Genomic DNA, 18,551 nt, shown 5'->3' with positions numbered 1-18,551 from the left:
TATAAAAATGACTGAAAACAAGAGAGGCAAGAGAGGAGTAAATAATAATTAATTTGTATAAATTTTAAAAACACTCGTAGCCTTGTTAACAGTAGACTTTTTGTGACAGTCGAATTTAATTTTTGGTAAATAGTAAAGAGCCAAATGATCACCCTGAGGCACTACAGATGTTACTTAAACTTGTTGGAAACAACGATTTAAAAACAACCGCCTTCCGTTCAATAACTTGAAATCCAAGTTAACAGATTATTCGGAAACCTGAGCTGATCTTATTATAGGAAGTAGGGTTTTTTTTTTAAATTTTTTTTTTCCTGAATCAACAATATATTTACAATATTCTATACAAATTTCAATCCGAGTAAAACTACCGGAATTACAACGTTTCAAACGACCGGTCGTGCTACCAGATTATTCACGAAAACTTGAACATAACTTCTTCAATAAAATCAGCTGGTAATCCCGATTTTTTAAAAATATTTTTTAATAAAAAGTTTACCGCTTTTTTTTTTTAGCTAAAATCGCGTTGATCACTCTAAAAGGTAAAAAAAAAAAACGGATACAAATTTTTTTTTTGATAATCCGGTCACGAGTTATTATGTTCTCCGCAAACCAACTTTTTTTCCAGGCGCCTTGAAAGATTTACAGTCGCCGGCTTTTTTTTCATCATTTTTTTTTAAATATTTTTTCTTACATTTTTTATAAGTTGTATAAAAATATGTAAATAAATTAAAAAAAATAATATTGTTGGAGTCGCCGCAAATTATCATAAAACAAGAAGGGAAGCATGCTTCGGCAAGCCGAAGTTTATATACACTTGCAGCTATTGCAAAAATAATATATTCTTGAAAACATTAATATTATGATTGACTTGCGTATATGTTTAAAAACATTGAAGCTATGATGTTTTGTTGCTCAATTATTTGACAGTTCCCATGGCAGCTATATGATATCGTTTTCCGATTTTAATAAAAATAAACGCGTAATTTTGAACTGCCAAATTGTTAATTAATCAAAAAGAATTTCTAAAAAAAAATTAAAAATAGAAAAGTTAAATTTTTTTTAAATTTTTTTGTAAATATTTTTTTTGTTCCCATGGGAGCTATATGATATAGTCGTCCGATTTGCATGTAATTTAAACCGTAATTCTGAATTATTTAACCATTACTATATGTCGAAAAACTAAAAAAAAAAATTAAAAAACAGAAAGTAACATTTTTTTTTATTATTTTTCCGAATATTCCTTTGGGAGCTATATGCTATAATCGTCCGATTTTGATGAAATTTAAACCGTAATTCTGAAATATTTAACCATTACTATATGTCGAAGAACTAAAAAAAAAATTAAAAACAGCAAAGTTATAATTTTTTATCATTTTTTTTCCCGATTGTTCCAATGGGAGCTATATGCTATAGTCGTCCGATCCGGCTCGTACCGACTCATATACTACCTGCAATAGGAAGACAACGTTTCATGCAAATAGATTTAAAATTGATAGACTAGTTTGCGTAGAAGCGGACGGACAGACGGACATGGCTAGATCGAAGGGCAGTATATAAAAGCCAGCAATAAGTCACCCAAGTCTGTGCTTAATATATAGTTGCAGCGGCCTGTAATTTCGACCTTAAATTTGTACTGAAAATAGAATATGATGGATGGTTGGCTGTAAAAAGCTTATACCTAAAATTCCATAGATGTAAATTACAGGGGAAATATAGTGCTCTACCTTAAGACTTTTGCCAGAGAGACTATTGGCATTTCATTTGGTAACCGTACCAAGATTAGACAGGCCTCCCCTTCCTATTGAACGAAACCATTTGGAGAAGTTTATTTAGCGAAACCATTTGCAGAAGTTTATTTAGCCCATTGTTAAAACTTTTTTCCGCAGATTAATTTTTTTTTTTTGTTTGTATGTATGATGTTTATATTTCAGGAAACTGTTTCTTTTTAGATCATTGTTCATATCTTTTAAATATTAAAATAACTTTATTTTAAATGAACTTGTATAAGCACATTTTTTCGGTCGTCACATTCACATTTTTTTCTAATTAATTTAATGCCTATTCGCACTTACTAGGCAAACTAAAAATATCTTCTTGCACCTACCATTTGATGCAGCTACAAACTCAACAGCGTTTAGTCTGGCCGTCCATCTGTCCGTCGGACGAATATATAATATCCCATAGGAACAATCGGAAAAAGATATGAAATATTATTACTTAGCTGTTTTTGAATTTTTTTTTAGTTCTTCGATATATAGTAATGGTTTATTATTTTCAAATAATAATTTAAATTTGATTAAAATCTGAAGACCATATAATAACCTAAATTATATTTCATGGAAACAATCAAAATATAAAAAAAGGATAAAAGTTTAAGTTTGACGCAGCTAAAGACAAAATTAATTACAAGAATTAAATTTTACATAAAATAAAACATAGCGACCCTAGCTTTAACTATACTATAGGAGAATTAAAATACTTATTAAGTAATCTAAGCCTATCGTTTTTAAAAAGCTAAGTTATGTACTTGTTGCGTTAAAAAAAACTTTTAAACAAACTAAAATTAAAATGAGAGTTCCGATTGTTCTAATTGGAGCTTTAAATTAAATTTAAGCCGTTATTCTGAAATAATAAACGATTATTATATATGAAAGAAGTAAAAACTAAAACTAAAAACAGCAAAATTATCATATTTTTTCTCTCTTTTCTCGAATTATCCTATGGGAGCTATATGATGTACTTCCTGCAACAGGAAGACAACTTTGGGAAAGTTTCATACAGACGGCTTTAAAACTGAGGGACTATTTTGCGTAGAAACGGACGGACAGAGGGACGGGCGAACAGACAGACGGGTCAAGAAAATATGTATTTTATAGGGTCGAAAATGTGTTCCTCATTGCATTGCAAACTTCTGGTCGAAATTATAATAACCTCTGCAAGGGTATACAAATATGGGACCTATATAAGGTCATATAAAAAGTAATCCATTATTAGAACAACTGATGACTTAAGAAATCTGTATCTCGCGTTGTATTAGTCCGATTTAATTTTAGTATGTGTAGTTAGACAGTTGAGCTTTGATACTATAAAAACTTCTTGTGATCGATAACACAAACGCTTTGAGAGCTCGATAAGTATGGAGATCGGAAAGGAAAAACTTCGCTATATTTTAGAATTTTTCTTTGACAAGCCGAACCCGCAAGCCAGGCAGCTGAAATGTAAATGGAGTATATGGCCCTATTACTATAACTGTAAAATGGAAATTGATGAGTCTGACCGTCATTCAAGCAGTAAATCAATTGCCCAGGAGCTAAACATTGCTCAAAAACCAGTTTGGAACCATTTAACAAAGGCTAGATTCACAAAAAAGCTCAATGTATGGGTTGAAAAAATCGAAAAATTCGATTATTTCTAACCATAAGAAAAAGCTTTGAAGTTCATGTACAAATAAAGGAATACTTTTTACTTGTCCATATATAAATGCATGTTGGTCGCTGTTTCGGACGTCGAGGACTCAAAACCTGGAAACCTGGCTTATCATGGGTTTCCTGGTGTTCCTGGAAAGTAAATTTCGCCTAAAGGAAAGAAAAACATAATTGAGAACAAGAACTTCGAAATGGCACAAACAAATATTGACTTTATTAACACTGCATCAAAGCTTATACCAGTTTTCGATGGTAAAACAGAAAATTTAACCAGTTAACCAGTTAATAAAAGGCGAACACGAAAGCCTAGCTGTCTCTATAATAAAGACAAAGCTAAAGGGTGTAGCCAGAAATCTGATTGGAAATGAAACAACGGACGGACAGACGGACATGGCTAGATCTACTCTCCTAGTGATGCTGATCAAGAATATATATACTTTATAGGGTCGGAAACGTCTCCTTCACTGTGTTGCAAACTTCTGACTAAAATTATAATACCCTCTGCAAGGGTATAAAAGTAACGTCAAAGGCGAGACTGTAGAATTATTGCCAGCAAAGCTAATGAAACTACAGCAACGCAATAACACACCAATCAATACACAGATGACGAAGGCTTTAGAAAGTGCGTACATAACAGACGGCTTAACACTAGAGCTAGCAAGAAGTTATTCCACACAGCACGCAGTAAAAGCATTGACTAAAACTGCACGATTGATAAGGTAAAACTTATCATGCAAGCCGGCAATTTCAACACAGTGAATGACGCCGTTTCAAAATTAATACACAACTGGACAACCAAACCCGGTCCTTTACTACAACAACTATACACAGCGCGGCAGAAACCGCGGACCCGGAAGTTATAGAGGTAATTTTCGTGGGCGTGGTAATAATTATAGTTGCTACAACAATACCAACCATAAAAATGGTCGCGGCACCTAAGAGGAAATACAAGAACCGTAGCAACTCGAGCAGAGGCTACAATAACAACAATACAAATAATGTAAGAGTAGCCAATGACACTTCGGGAAACTCCCAAACCCCTTTAAATACTCAACAGTAGAGAACGTAACAGTTCATACTATTAATCTCAGCCAGACTTGTCTTTTTGGTACACAGGTGCCGAAATCTCTACAGTAAAAGAAAATTCCAAAATATATTATCCACCCTTCCATTGGTCGCTCTATCCACCTGCTCAATAGCCTGAGCGACCCCTTATATCAAGTGCTTCCCTACATTTGCATATCGCTAGCTGCGGCCAATCCCATGTTTTTTAGAACATTATAAAAGTTTATTAAAAGCTAAAATCATTCTTAACACTAGACATAATAAAAGGTTTAATTATAGACATGTATATATACGACATAAAAATAAGTAAATTCGAGTTGGGGTTATATATATTAGAGTTTATAAATATTAAATGCATGAGGTGCGTAAATAACTATTCATAATTTTCTTTCTTTTTCTCAACAAAATCAAAATTTAGGCAAATGGGGAAGGGAATTTAATTAGCATCTAAAAAGAATTATTTTAAAGGAATAAACAGTGCAATTTTAGAACAAGTACTTCGTGCGATTGAGTCGGAACAGAATTGAGTCTTTTTCTCTACACTAGTGCGCTTTGGATTTCACTCATTTATTTTGTTCCTCTTCTATTGTCGTTTGAGGTTAAATCATTTTAATTTTTATTTTACTTTTCTTTTTGAACCTGATTATACTTTTTTTCATGTTTGGCATAGAATTTAAATTGGATTTTTCTCACTCACCAATAATTTGTGCAATCCATCGAAAGCGCTTTCTTCGGGATGCGATGAGCTAGAGTGGGGTTAAGAATTATGCACTAGTTAAAAGGAAACCAAATTCAACTGTGCTGCTACACATCGTCACACCACACTGCACTTTTTGTTATTATTTTGGGCTTTTCTAGACCAATTTTCGCCCCGCCGTTGCCATTTGAAACAATTAACAAAAAACCTTAATCAACTTATAATTTAACCTATAAACAAAATCATCACTTGTATTTTCTTAATTTCACTTCGCCTTGTTAGGTCATCACTTTGGCCTCTTGGGAGTGTTTTCGCGGCCAATCCTTCCGAGTATTATACTTATTTGGCCAAAACGAAATGCCAAAATCCGGGTCATCTAGCTTTGCTCAGAGCATTTCGCGCGCTGACGTCATTAGCGAATTAGAGGGGAAACGAAACTGAAGCTGCTGCTCGATCGTGTTGCGCGCAGGTTCGAGCTGATGAACTGGTTGCGCTTGCGCCGACTGACGATTTCTTTTGCCTTGCATCCGCCTCTTGGGCCTTAAAAAAACCACTAAGGAACTGTTGGGATTTTTCCTACTTTTTCTCTTTTAAGACTCACCCCCAAACCTCTGCACAAAAAATTGGGAATCCATATTTTCTCCCTTGGCGGTTGAAGTTCTGCACTCGCGGTTACTTTTCACTTCAAACAAATTGCACCTTAGATAACTAAACTCTTCTGCTGCCAAAATGGAAAAGTGCTACCCACGCCGGAAAGTTAGCGCTAACCTATAAAGCGGTCTAAGGTGAATTATAGGGAAAGTTGGCACATGCCACTGTTGCTCTTTTCACCCCGGTCAGAAACGTCCACTGCCAAGCTCTAGATGGCGCTAATAGTACCTCAAATTCGATCCCTAGATGGAGCCAAAAAAAACGTATATTTTCCTCTCTTGTAAGAGCAAGCGCTACATCTGCGAGCGCAGCAACAACAATAACATAAAATAAATCCAAATCGATCGAATAGCCATGCGATGTTAAGGGTTTTCGGAAAGAAGAGAGCTGGTCTTAATGTGTGTCATATAAATGCCCAAAGTCTCACACGAAAAATTAAAGAATTCAGATACCTCTTAATCAATTCAAGCGTGATGTTATATGTGTTTATGAAACTTGGTTTGTTTCTAATTTAATGTGATGTTTTAGTTGAATGTGATGGCTATAATTACATCGCTCTGATCGTGATAGTCATGGGGGTGGGGTTGCATTATATGTAAGTAAAAAGTTTAGTTCCACGTTTGTATGTAAACACTCAACCAGTAGTGCAATTGAATACTTATTTATAGAAATTAGATGCCAAAGATATGCTGATTAGCTACTAATTGGGTGTATATACCGACCTAACTGCCGGATTGACTATGAACAATTTTTAAATATCCTTCCTGACGTGTCATTAAATTATTTAGACGTCATTATAACAGGCGATTTTAATAGCGATATTTTAAGGGAATCCCACCTTGCAGAGGACATGAAATCGCTGGGGATGAAGTTGCTTAACTTCGTGTCCCCTACGCATCTTACCAAAACCCGCAACTCGCTTTAAGATTTATTTTTTGTGTCTGATACAGACAGAGTAGCTACATATGACCAACTTATTGTCCCATCCTTTTCAAAACATGACCTCATATTCTTGACTTATGCACTTGACCTACAATACCCTTACCATCCGATAGTTTTTAGGGACTTTAGAGATATCAACTATAACCTTTTGGACTCCACCTTTAATTCGTGCAATTGGAATAACATATATTCCCTTTCCGAAGTAGACGAACAAGTTAACCTTTTACAAAACCATATTTGTTGTTTATAAAACTGTCTAGTGCCTGTCCGTAGCAAAGTCATTCGTTTTTCTGAAAAACCATGGATTCAAAGAAACATTAAAATCGCAATATTACAGCGTGACGGGGCGTACAATAAGTGGAGGAGGTACAGGATACCTCAAGCTTACGCGGTGTTCAAGTCATTTTTTTTTAAATGAATGGATAAAAATGCGAGTCTTAATTTTTCTGCAAAAAATTAACCTTCGTATCTTTTCGAAAAACTGCAGTTTACATCCTCTAGAAGAGCAAACAATCTAACTTGCATAACACCTAGATCACTGACATACGAAAGACAATTTTTAATTAATGCTATTCGATCATGGAATCAGCTACCCAACAGTGCCACGCAATTCAAGATAAAATTGTTAACACACCTTAAAAATACTATGACGTAAATTAAAAAAAATAGACGGCGACTTTGGTTAGTTTTTATAAAAATTAGTTTATGTATAATGTAAAATTAAATATTTGCAACTCTTAGTGACTAGCGCATAAACTTATAAGTTCTAAACTTGTAGCGTTAGGATGAAATTTTATAATAAAATACAAAAGTACAAATATTTAATGTATATTTTATATTATATAAGAAAATTATTCTTTTGAAGCGGTTTTTATACAATATAATTTTAGGTAATAATTTATACACGATTAAAAGAATTTTTTCCTCCTCCACTGTAATCACAAGGAGTAACCCAACAAAACGGTACTCTTAAAAGCAAACGACAAAAAGAAAAAGGGAAAATGAAAGAAAGCGCGCGGTCTTTTTCGGTTCATTTGATTTTCTTGGAGACAATCTCGTGTGCTGTGTTTTTGATAAATCGATGCAGTTGAAATTTTCAAGTAAGTATAGTGTTGATATTAACTTTGTTCCTTAAACCGTGTGTGGCTGAGAACTAGAATTATTTTTTTTTGAGCGTACACTGCAATGAGATTTGAGTTTTATTTTATAATAAATACATATTCATAAATTGTGTTAATATAATTAATGCGATTTTAAATATTAGTTTCGTTTAATTAGAGAAAACTATTTCAAAACAGAGCGTAATTTGTATATATTTCATAAATTTAAATGTTGTGTTTTGTGAACTCGTTTCGTTTATTTGAGTGCTCCCTTTTTTCTCTTTTCCTTTTCCTACCTAGGGTGGACTTATGTATATCTACATCTTTATTTTTCAGATTTCAATGTTAAAAACTCTTTTGCAGGAAAACTTGCCAAGGAATATTAGTAATGCTTAAGTCCCAGTTAATAATGGAGCTAAGCTACGGAGGTACTAGGGACAATGAAGGTCCTACATTCATTTAAATGTAAATTCATTTCGGTAAGGGTTTTACAAACTTACAATCATATTTCCTTCTTTGTGATATCGTTTAATTTTTGCTCAATCAATTGTCCATTTTTTAATTTTTTAGTGCTTTACACTTTTTGAGTAAAAACAGAAATGTCATTTATTTATACATAGTGTGTTAAATGATAAGCATTATAATCTTGTAATAATTATATTTCAGAGTCACAAAGGAGGGACGGCTACCGCTTCACCGACCACATCAAAGAGCTTCGACTGGTCTTCACTAGGGCTAAGAATAAAATTTATAAGGTTAAAGGTATGGAAGAAGAGAGAGAGGAAGTAAACGACCCGGAGCAAAACAAAAAATTTAAAAGCAAATGTTTATATAAAAAAATTAAATAAATAAAAATGGAAATTTAAAAATAAAACGGTTCCCAAAAGCTTTTTTGGGAACAATAATATTTGCATTCTTGGGTAAGACTATTAGAACGCATGTTTTGGAATCATTCTAAATGTGATCTTGTGGAATGGATGAATATTCATTCTTTAAATGTGTTACGCAATGCTTGCTTGGTAAGGTTCCCGAGGAACGTTTCTGAGGGCATCCTTACAGTGCGCTGTAGAATGCTTCCTTCGTAAAGTACAAATGGATGGGAAAGTCGAGCGTTTCCGAAGTTGAAACTACCTTCCAATGGAACGTATTAAGATACGTTCTTAGATCGGTTCTAAAAGAAGGCGTGCTTCTTGTCCCGTCTCGAACAATGGAAAGGGAGCTTTCAGGGATCTGGAATGCGTTTTTCGCATGCAAAGATAGCGTAAAAGAAACCATCCTGGAAGCGTGTTATTTCCGACTGGTATGTTACAAAAACAAATACTAGGAGCACTGGCAAAGCATGCACAGTAGAATAAAATTACAATAACAATGCACAGGGATTAGACAATTTAAAATAAAATTATTAAAACTCTAAAGGGGAGTACAGAGTTATATGATAAGCTTAGTTCCAAATACACCAAACTTGACAAAATAAGAGCACAAGATAAACACAACCGAGCACAAACGACGCTAAGTCGAATCTGTGTCAGAAACATAAGGTCATGTTTAGAAATGCACGGTACAATAAGTTGATAATATAAAGCTATTTGGTCAGTGACAAAAAAAACACATCTAATAACGAGCTGCATGTGTTGGTAAAATGCGTAAAGAGCGCTAACCGCTTTTACTCCCAGCGATTTCATGTTTTTTTTTAGGTGGGACTACCTGCTAATATCACTATTAATGTCGCCTTCGACAATTTTATCTGTATTTGCTATCGATAGAAGAGATAGAAGAGTCAGAACTTTTTTATAATTAATCCGACAGTTATGACAATCACATTTAACAATGACACATACATTTGGGACGAACCAGGTTTCTGATATACATGCAACATCTATATTTCAAATGATAAAAAGGTGTCTAAATCATAATTTTTTCTTGTGGGGCTTTGGACACTTATGTGGAAAATTCTAAAACCAGATCTCTGCGCAGTAACGCATGATTATTATTGTGTTGATTTAATCTACTGCTATTACCCATATCTAACAATTATTTTCAAAAGAAAGAGAAATAACTGATTTGCAAAGGTGCTGCAAATGTGGAGTCACAATATTTTTCATATTTTCAAAAAGCTTTGGAATAGCCGACAACTTCGATATGTAAGCTCTATTAAAAGGTAATACATTATTTGAACAATAGAAGATTAGTGATCTGTATCTCGCGTTGTGTAAGTCCGATTTAATTTTACTAAATGGCGTTAGAATATTGAGCTTTCGTACTATAAAAGCTTCTTAGAAAAGTTTTGTGATCGAGCTTTGAGAGCTCGATAAATATGGAGACCGGCAAAGAAAAAATTCGCTGTATTTTAAAATAATTCTTTGACGAAGGCGAAAACGCAAGCCAGGCAACTGAAAATGTAAATGTAGTATATGGCCCTACCATGCACAATTCTGGTTTCGTTCTGGGAATTTTGATGTAAATGGTGAGGCACGCTGCGGAAGCCCATTCGTTAAAAATGCCGAAAAAATAATGGAAATCGTTGGGACTGACCATCATTCAAGCAGTAAATCAATTGCCCAGGAGCTAAAATTTGCTCAAAAACAGTTTGGAACCATTTAACAAAGGCTGGGTACACAAAAAAGCTCGATGTATGGGTGCCGCATGAGCTATAAAAAAAACCGACCTGTTTTTTAAGCGGATTGTGGCCGGTGATGAAAAGTGGGTCACTTAAGACAACCTGAAGCGAAACGGTAGTGGTCGAAAAAGGATGAGCCCACAGAAGAGCCTACCACTTTTTCCTGTCAATTTTGATAGTGTTAAATTAGCTGAGAGGTGTATCATGAAAAACTTGAAACGAAACGTATCATTAAAAAACCAATCGATTGTAGAAAAAAATTGTGCTTATTTGAAATAAATCGGTTAGTTCTAACCATAAAAAAATTGAATTTCATGTACATAATGAATTACTTTTTACTTGACCTTACAGCTCAATAATTCTTGGCATCCAGTTTACTGCCTTTCTTGTGAAGAAGAAGTAGGCACTAATGACTTTTTCCGAATAGGAAGGTTTCAAGAGATATGTTTAACTGTTTAAGAAAGGGTTTGCACATAGCGCAATATCTAAGCACGCAGCCGGAATTCCATCGGGCCTGGCGAACAAACAGGCTTTACACGTTGAAGATCTAATAGCAGAGAACTTTCGTTTAAGATGGCTCAGAAAATAAGGTTCGACTTGAAAACGGCGGAAGAATGAGCTGAGGTCGAAAAAGACCTTTGAAAAAACTAGGCAACTAATCGCTTATTGCCTGATAGCAAGGAAGGAAAAGTATTAGATTTACGCTTACTGTCAACAAAATTATAAAACTGCCTAGGTTCCTACGAGAAATGCACCCTACAACGGTTTTGAAAAATTTGTATGTCACTGAGCATTAGGAACGGTAAATCTGGAAAAAACAGATTAAGATTCGGTTTGTTTATAATTATTATAAAGTCTGGACTTTATATTTCTTAGGTGTGTAAGCTTTTTGCTAAACCAAGGTGGTTTGGTGGTGATAGACGGATAGCCAGAATCAAAATGCCTAACCGAGCCGAATGTCACTTCGAAAGTAGGATGAGATGAATCTTCATAGAAATACGCCATCAGGATTTGTTACAAAGATCTATTAGGCGATTAAGTGAATTTTAAACATGTTCAAGCAACTCATCAATAAAGACATGTTGTGATATAGGTACTAAGACAATCAATTTTTCTTCTGTGTATCACGTAACTCCAGGTAAGCTAAAATCTCCTACAACAACCAGCTCCTAGAAAGCTGATTAAAATAATCCTCCAGGGAGCGATAACTATTTGCAAATAAATTCAATATTATTATATTATTCGAAATATATTTCTTCTGACGTTAGATTGGAGTCCACGACAATTAGTACTACACCGCCCCGTCTAGAAGTTGTGGAAAAACTTTTCAGCTGTCGATCATAGCTGCCTTGGCGGGGTTGCCGCGTTCTGCTGTGCGCCTGATATGGGCTGCGGGGCCTTTGGCTACCTACCACTACCAGCGGCCTTTTTGAGCTCAGGGACTCCGCAAACTCTCTCAAGCAACGTCAAAACAGCTGATAAACCCTGTAGTTTATAGCAAGAAAGTTTTCATATCGTTCACAACCTCAATACAGGCGTCACAGCATAACTGCACGTTGGGTCCCTTGAAAGGTCATAACTTGTCCGGCCTGTAAAATCAGCGCAAAATTTTTGCAATAGCTGCAATGGTAAACAAACGTCGGCACGCCAAAAATTGCTTCTTTTCCTGTTATAAATTGATGTATTTTATTTTAGCAAACAACAACATCAAGTTTTTGTAATACTCTAACATTTAAAACGAGTATTTATTTAGTCGAATGCTTATTCATTTTTCGTCACAAAATTTGAAATGTATATTATATGTTATATGTCACCTCGTTTAGAGTTTTTTTTTTGATATCAGAAGTTTTTGTTTGCAATATAGTCAAAGTACCCCAATATTGTGACCATGGTTTTCACAAAAATAACTTTTACTTTAGTACTAATTTTGTTTTAACAAACTACGTTCGATAAGACTTTAAAGCTTAACTAACAAGAAAGTAAGCAAACTTCGGCAAGTCCCAGCCTATATATCCTTGCAAATATTCCAAAAATTAAAATTTTGTAATACAACAATATTTTGATATTTTTGCTTTTATGTTTTACAATCAGTTATTTTATGTCGCACTTTCAACATATAAAATATCTGATATAAAATTTTTTGACGAAAATGAATAAGCTTCCGACTAAATTTTAAATGTTTCCATTCGGACCATTCATCCAGGTTTTCGCCAACACAGGCATTTTTTATATCAGCGTGACGAATGAGGACATTTAAAAATTTTTTTATTTAGTCGAATTCTTTTTTATTTTTCGTCAAAAAACTTGACATCAGATATTTTATATGTTGAAGGTGCGATCGTATTTTATATGTTGAAAGTGCGACATAAAATATTGGTGTACTTTTTTTACCTCGTAAAGAGGTGTTTTTGTTTGATATCAGAAGTTTTGGTTTGAAATAGTTTGTTAAAACAAAATTAGACTGAAGTATAGGTAAACGTTTTTTTTTTTATTTTATATGTTGAAAGTGCGACATAAAATATTGGTGTACTTTTTTTACCTCGTAAAGAGGTGTTTTTGTTTGATATCAGAAGTTTTGTTTGAAATAGTTTCATAGTGCGACATAAAATATTGGTGTACTTTTTTTACCTCGTAAAGAGGTGTTTTTGTTTGATATCAGAAGTTTTGGTTTGAAATAGTTTCAAATCAAAACTTCTGATATCAAACAAAAACACCTCTTTACGAGGTAAAAAAAAAGTACACCAATATTTTATGGCGCACTTTCAACATATAAAATACAAAAAAAAAACGTTTACCTATACTTCAGTCTAATTTTGTTTTAACAAACTGCGTTCGACAAGAATTTAAAGCTTTACTAACAAGAAATGAAGCGAACTTCGGCAAGTCCCAGCCTTTATACCCTGGAAACTATTCCAAAAATTAATCATTTTTTAAAACAACAATATGTTGATTTTTATGCTTTTTTTTAATCAGCTATTTGATATCGTGGTCTGATTTAAATAAAATAAGAACCGTAATTCTGAAACAATGAACCATTACTTTGTATCGAAGTATATTAATATCAATTTAAAACAGCCAAATTTAATTTTTTCGTATGTTTTCCCGATTGCTCAAATGGGAGCTGTATGATATAGTTGTTTGATCCGGCTCGCTTTAACTTCTACTAATAGATTTAAAACTGATGGGCTAGTTTACGTTGAAACAAGTGGACAAACAATCGGACATGGCTAGATCGACTCTCCTAGTGATGGTGACAGGTTCGGGAACGTGTTCCTTCTGACTGAAATCATAATAATAATACTATTTTTAAGGACAAGAAAGAAAGTTGTCAATTTTTGGTATTTTAAAGTATCTGATTTCATATAAGTTCATATTTTTTATATAAGTTTGTTTTAAATTTAATTTTTAAATAATAATTAATATTTTACAAATATTTAGTGAAAATGTTTCTTCGTTTAACCTGAAAATATTTTTTTATAACATTTACCTCAACAGCGGTTACTGCTCTGAACTAAGAAAAGTTGCCGTTTTTTATGTTTTATAACTTTCGAAAACATTAATTTGTAATATACCAAAAGTGGAAGAAGCTCAAGGGGCATAAACGTAAAACTATCGGCTCTAACAAATTTTAAACAATTGCAGAAAAATAAAAAAAGCTTAAATTTTTGCTGTTTCATTTGGACCAATTATGTTAAGGTATCGTGAGTAGCTTTAGTACTTTAGAAGTTATATCCGTGCAAAGCGATTTCCCGCTTAAAAAGCTAGTTTTTCAAAAAGTCGTAGAGCAAACTTTTTTTTTAACGACTTGCCCAACACATGAAAATATATTCCAGAATTCTAAAAAAAAGTCCTTAAAATTGTTGAAACTGACAAACAGACACGGAAAATTTTGTATTTTTTTAAAAATAAAAAATAAATTTATTTTTTTAATAACGTTAATAACGCGTATTTTGAATTAAATTTAAACTGTGTTGAAAATGTGTAATATTTTACCAACCTAAGCTTAAGAACTCAACTTAAAAACATATTAGTATGTCATTTTCAACGCCCTTACTCCTGAACCAATTAATTTTCCTAAAGTCTTGGTATGCAATCCTTACATTTGGTTAAATAGTTGCATATTTTTTACTTTTTTCGTTGAAAGCCATCAACTACGTTTTGAAACGCCTGAGCTTGGTCCTTTGTCAAGGTATCTGCCAAAATCAGAATCCTTAAAAAGTTTTCGTTTATCAGGACTCATATCCTTAACAATAGATGCTTTTAAAAAGTTATGCATTAACCCTAATTAAGTGAAGAGGCTTAAGAATTTTCTCCTTTGGGACCAACTGTTCACATTGTTTTTACCAATGACATAAATCTGTCTTGTAGACTACTTTTTCTTTTATAATGCTGAAATCGCGTTAGAGCCAAAGGAAACATGGAATTAAAGCACTGATCCCAAACAATGCTTATGGCTGAGCAAACAATCATACCAATTCAATAAAACACAAATACATTTGAGAAAGAGTTTAAAAAAAATTGTTTAATTAAAATTAAATTTGCATCCAAATGAAATTTTTTCGTCCCACTAAATCCCATTAAGTACATAGAAAATTTTCTGTAAAAAATAAATTTATTTTCGGCAATCCAACAACGGAATGCACTTGGGGGAGGCAAAATGCCTTCGGATAAGCGCAATAAACTATGACCGCAAAACCTTGATATCACCGTAGACTTTCGAACTGGATTGTTGTAATTAATTTTTGTAGCAAGAAAGCCATTGTTGTGACACACGTTTCCTTGGTGTGAACTGCATGGGCTATTGGCACTAACGTTTTTTGACTGTTATTGTGCAGAAGAACATGTTTCATGACATCCTTGCTTTTATCGACAAACAGTCGCCATTCTTTTGCGTCGTATTCGATTAATAAACTTTTAATGACAACACAACAGTAACTGCACGTTCCTTGCTCGTTGTAAAAAAAAACTTCTCAAAGCGCTTTCTGGAGATAGAATACCAAACTACCGACAATGCGACGCATTGCAGAGGTTATTATAATTTCAGTCAGAAGTTTACAACGCAGTGAAGGAGACATCTCCGACCCTATAAAGTATATATATTCTTGATCAGCATCACTAGGAGGAGTCGGTCTAGCCATGTCCGTCCGTCTAGTCTAGTCTAGTCTCTCAGTTTTAAAGCTATCTGCATGAAACTTTTCCAAATGTTGTCTTTCTATTGCAGGTAGTATATAAGTCGGAACGAGCCGGATCGGACGACTACATCATATAGCTCCCATAGGAACAATCGAAAAAATAAATTTAAAAAAAATTATAACTTTACTGTTTATACCCTTGCAGAGGGTATTATAATTTCAGTCAAAAGTTTGCAGTGATGGAGACGTTTCCGACCCTATAAAGTATATATGATCAGCATCACTAGGAGAGTCGATCTAGCCATGTTCGTCTGTCCGTCCGTCTGTCCTTCCGTTTGTGATCAGCATCACTAGGAGAGTCGATCTAGCCACGTCCCTCCGTCTGTCCGTCCGTCTGTCCGCCCGCCTGTCCGTCCATCTGTCCGTCCGTCTGTTTGTCCGTATGTCTGTCCGTCCGTCTGGTCTCTCACTTTTAAAGATATCTGCATGTAACTTTCCAAAATTTGTCTTTCTATCCCAGGTAGTATATAAGTCGGAACAAGCCGGATCGAAAGATTATACTATGTATCTCCCATAGGAAAAATTGGTGTACTTTAATACAAACTTAATTTTAGGACTCCTTTAGAATTTAATGACAACACCTAACAAACTGTTGGGCTAGTTTGCGTAGAAGCGAGTGGACAAACAATCGGACATGGCTAGATCGACTCTCCTAATGATGCTGTTAGGGTAGGGAATGTGTCCTTCTGACTCAAACTAAAATACCATTTGTAAGGATATAAAAATAAACGAGAAAGTTATCTGGCCCCATAAAACATTAAAATTTAATAACTTCGTTGTTTTTAAAATAATTGCTTACATCTTGCTCATTTATTTGCCAAGTATCTGATTTGAAATAAGTTAGCTTAAATTAAGATAAGTTTTAAATTTAAATTAAAAACAATAATTAATTTTTTACAATTATTTTATGAAAATGTTTCTTCCTTTTTTTCTACCATTTGTATACTTTTAGGAGGAAATTCTTGCCTAAGCAGCGTTAATTTCTCCAAACTGAGAAAAGTAGCCGTTTTCGTTGCTTATTAACTTTCATGCAGAATTTTATGTACCACAAGTTCAGGAATCACAAGGACTATAAACGTAAAAAAATAAACAAAAAACGACTCTAACAACACTAGTTTACAGCCAAAATACCCCCAAGCCAAACATATTTTTTTTTCATTTTGTGAGCTAGTGCAATTGTTAAAAATGTTCAAAAAAGAAACAAAATTAAATAATTTTTTAATTTATTTATTTAGACAAATTATCTTCGTGATTAGCATTTTACAATACCTTTTTAATGTCATATATCTCTTGTATGTACCTTTACTAGTTTAGAAGTTGCAGCCGTGCAAAGTTTAGATATTTCCCGCGAAAAAAGCTAGTTTTTCAAAAAGTCGTAGAACAACTTTTTATTTTTAACGACGTGCCCAAAACAAAATAATTATTCCAGAATTATTAAACAAGTCCTTAAAATTTTTTGAAACTGTCAAGCGACGAGGAAAACTTTTGTATTTTTTAAATACATTTGAGCATCAGATCCTAGCTAATTTGGTCTCATTCGAGGCGTATTTTAAAAAAGTGTAAGCATAAAAACTCTACTTAAAACGAGAAAAAAAGCAAACTTCGGCAAGCCGAAGTTCATATACCCTTGCAGCTATTGCAAGAATTAAATATTTTTGAAAACATTAAAATTATTATTTACTAGCGTATATGTCTAAAACATTGAAGCTATAAAAATTTGCAGTTCAATTATCAGATAGTTATTTTATATATTTTTATTATTTTTATGGGAGCTACATGATATAGTAGTCCGATTTTGATGAAATTTAAACCGTAATTCTAAAATATCTAACCATTACTATATGTCGAAGAACTAAAAAAAAAATTAAAAAACAGCAAAGTTATAATTTTTTTTATTTATTTTTTCTATTGTTTCTATGGGAGTTATATGCTATAGTCGTCCGATCCGGCTCGTTCCGACTGATATACTACCTGCAATAGAAAGACAACTTTTGGGAAAGTTTCATGCAGATAGTTCTAAAACTGAGAGACTAGTTTACGTAGAAACGGACGGACAGACGGACAGACGGACATGGCTAGATCGACTCGCCTAGTGATGCTGATCAAAAATGTATATACTTTTTAGGGTCGGAGAGGTCTTCTTCACTGCGTTGCAAACTTCTGACTGAAATTATAATTCTCTCTGCAAGAGTATAAACATGTTTGTCACTTTCACCGCCCATTCTCCATAATCCGATTAATTTTCCTAATGTCTTGGTATGCAATCCATATAACTCCATGTATTACTCGTTACGATCAGGCCATCACAGCAGATTTGCAATTGTACGGCTATATATAGTAGTCTTCTATGCACACGCTCTTGGTGCGCATCGTATCCACATGTACTGTCGTCCATTGTGATTTGCTTCCCTTGTCCGTTCTTATTTCGAATATTGCGCACCCGTTTGGAGTACCCTATGTCGAGTACACATTGATCGTATTCAGTCGGTACAAAAAAAATGTCTTTTTTTCGACCTTCGTGGTCTGAACTGGGATCAAAACGTAAGGTTGCCTTCTTCTTCTAGTAGATTACTATTGCTTAATTTACCTACTCCTGTAAGTCGTAGAATCATGCTTGGAACTATTTTTATGCACAATCTTGTCAGAGATATTATTGACTCCATAGAATTGTTAAGCCGATTAACTCTTAACTCTTAATTTTTTTTAGACCAACTCGCAACTTCCTATCTTAAGTTGCCAAGATGTACCTCAAATTTTGGCCTGCATGAATCCTTTCGTGTTCTTTGTAATAATTATTATAATCTATATACTCAAATTTGCATTTCAACCTCTACCCCAGTCTTAATAACTATAATTTTAACA

The 18,551-nt window shown here is 33.8% G+C and overlaps 1 protein-coding gene across 8 annotated transcripts in view; it reads left to right on the top strand.

Annotated features, from left to right (window-relative positions):
* LOC128265602 (uncharacterized) overlaps positions 1 to 18,551 on the top strand; it is an 84,377-nt gene that overhangs the window by 21,029 nt on the left and 44,797 nt on the right. The window contains exon 1 of one of the 8 annotated variants that reach the window (XM_053001747.1): positions 16,642 to 16,766. The exons of the other annotated variants lie outside the window; for them this stretch is intronic. The gene's annotated coding sequence lies outside the window, so the exon portion shown is untranslated. Of the gene's footprint in view, positions 1 to 16,641; positions 16,767 to 18,551 lie in introns of those variants that run through there. 8 annotated transcript variants of the gene reach the window in all.

Source organism: Drosophila gunungcola, unplaced genomic scaffold (genome assembly GCF_025200985.1).
Source record: "Drosophila gunungcola strain Sukarami unplaced genomic scaffold, Dgunungcola_SK_2 000138F, whole genome shotgun sequence".
NCBI classification, from domain to species: Eukaryota; Metazoa; Arthropoda; class Insecta; order Diptera; family Drosophilidae; genus Drosophila; species Drosophila gunungcola.
The sequence above is the reverse complement of the archived record's forward strand: the minus strand, read 5'-3'. Positions and strand labels throughout refer to the sequence as shown.